Source organism: Rattus norvegicus, chromosome 19, assembly GCF_021556685.1.
Source record: "Rattus norvegicus strain SHRSP/BbbUtx chromosome 19, alternate assembly SHRSP_T2T, whole genome shotgun sequence".
In the NCBI taxonomy this organism is placed as follows: domain Eukaryota; kingdom Metazoa; phylum Chordata; class Mammalia; order Rodentia; family Muridae; genus Rattus; species Rattus norvegicus.
This window is the reverse complement of record NC_141552.1, coordinates 48,004,078-48,006,617: the sequence shown is the minus strand read 5'-3', so window position 1 is coordinate 48,006,617 and position 2,540 is coordinate 48,004,078. Positions and strand designations below refer to the sequence as shown.

At 36.8% G+C, this 2,540-nt stretch overlaps 1 pseudogene; it reads left to right on the top strand.

The window, feature by feature from the left end:
* The first annotated feature begins 663 nt into the window (after positions 1-663).
* Positions 664-738, top strand: U3l10 (small nucleolar RNA U3 like 10; annotated as a pseudogene).
* The last annotated feature ends 1,802 nt before the right edge of the window (positions 739-2,540 follow it).

Sequence of the window (2,540 nt, the reverse complement as noted above, 5' to 3'; positions counted from 1 at the left end):
CATGGCCAGGGACCAGCCTTCACCCCACAGATGTGCAAGACAGATAAAAGAGGATCACTTGGCTTTACTGAATGTCAGTCCAGTTTCAGGTTCAGTGAGAGATCCTGTCTCATAGCAATAAGACAGAAAACAATAGCCAGGACACCTGATGTCTTCTTCCTCTAGCTTTTGTGTATATGTGCATCTCATACATCCTTATACTTTTGTCTGCCCACACATGCACACAGATAAATACATACATATATGATTATAAATGCTATGTAAAACATAAATTTACATGTAGTACAGTTAAAATGTAACCTTCTTCTGGGGGATGCATTTTCTGGTCTTTTATAGAGTCATACCATGAAAGTATCAAATAGCAAGACATTTGAAAAGGAAATGTTTCTATATTTTTAAGTGGTTTTCCCTTGTGATGTTAAACAGTTTTAGGTGATTCTTGTATTATAGTCCTTCACACACTATGTTGACTAGCCAACTGAGTTTTTTTTTTATGCACTCTAAATCACTTATTTCTTTACTATTTCTATTTGAAAAGCATATTGTAGGAAGAACAGATTATCCTGCAAAAATAAATAGGTCTTCAGTCCCAATAATAAGCAAATGATTTTTGGAAGGTCAATGCTTCACAGTTAAAATATCACGTGTTACAAACCACCCCAAAAGACTATACTTTCAGGGATCATTTCTATAGTTCGTTACTAGAGAAGTTTCTCTGACTGTGTAGAGCACAAACCACCCCAAAACTCACAGAACTCTAACCCACAGAAATCCTTCTGCCTCTGCTCTTCAGATGCTGAGATTAAAGGTTTATGCTAACACACCTCATATAGAAAGTGCACATTCTAATAACCCTTACTCTTGATTTGGAGACAGCATATTAAGATAATCTGGTTAGATAAGTGTTTGCTTCCTTTATATCTGCTCAAAAAACTCTTTCTTTTTAACTTGATAATTATCCACCACTCTGTTTAGAGTAAGGTCCCAATATTTGTCAGCAGTTCCGTAGTCAAGGTTAAGTCTCCATCTCTTGGACAAAATGAAACAGGGCTCCTATTTTGCCAGTGTCATCACCAACATTTATTTTCACCCACAAATGGCTATGTCATGACTCGAAACACTAATACTGAGCTCATTTTGAACTCCTTGTTGCTGATTTCCCCCTATTCTTTCCTCAGATCATTTCCCAGATAAAATTCTTTTCCAACAGAAATCACTAAAAACTCCTCCCACTTCTTACCTAAAGATAGAAGAAAGTTTATCATGGTCCTTTGATCTTAAGAACATTGGGTCTCACCCTACCTTCACTGAGCGAATCATAGTCAATTTTGAAGCAATTCTGATAATTCTACTTCTTTTACCTAGTGATTAGTCTGCTAAGTATTAGTTTCAACTGCTGCTCTAACAAGTTATCCAAAGTTTAAAGTTCAGCACAGATGTACTCTTCTATAGTTCCATTGGCCAGAATTTAGGAGTTGTTCCATTGGTTTTTCTGCTCTAAGTTTAATAAAGATAAAACAAGATGCTGGCCTGAGACATTTTTATCAAGATTCTCTGAGAAGGTTCTGCTTTTACATGTATTCAGGTTGATGGCAAGATAAAACAGTTGTCATTGTCAAACTCTGTCCCTTTCCCCTCTTGGTTATTGATGTGGCTCCCAGGTCACTAGAGACTTCTTTTGCAAGGAGCCTTTCATCTCTCCAACAGAGTGTTGAGTTCTCCATGGCTAGAGTCATTCTAATTACTTTTCATCCCTCTTGTTTCAGCTAGAGTAAATGCTTGCTTTTAATACTTTAATCCTTGAACACATCTATGATATATTATAAATAAGGGTGATTTAAGTATATTGTGTTCACAGATTATAGGAATTAGAATATGGATGGCCAACTGGCCTGCTATTTTGTCTCTTACAGTATGCAGTATTGGTGTATTATTGTTGGTGTTGTGATAAAATAAACTGGCAAAAAATCTTAGGGGAGAAAAGGTTTATTTTAGTTCACAATTCCAGATTAAAGTTCATTATAGCAAGGAAGTTAAGGTGGCAAGAACTTAAAGCAGCTAGTTATGTATCTTCAACAGCAGAGAGAAATGAATGTGTGCATGGTTCTAGCACTTATTTTGCACTTTCTACTGTCATACAGTTCAAGATCCTAACTTGATGATGCCCATGGTGGACTTTGTCTTCTCACATCAATAACAAAAGCAAGACAATTGCCCTCCCTTCTACCTGACAACCACAGACTAACCTGATCTACATAATCCTTCATGGAGATCCTGTTTCACAGTGTATGAAATTGACATTTAAAGACAATGTACATCCACATGAAAACCCCCTTCCCACCCTTGTTCACCCTGAATAAAATATGTATGCACAAGTGTGTCACTGAATATCGTCTAATAGAGCTGTTTCATTGAATAACATCTAAAAGAGCTGTAACATTGAAATCCTTGGAGAAGGCTACCCAACACATTTCTGTACACACAGCTAAACCAAGATCCTGTCAACCCATCCTCACAAAGCTCAGATTCATTCTTTCCCT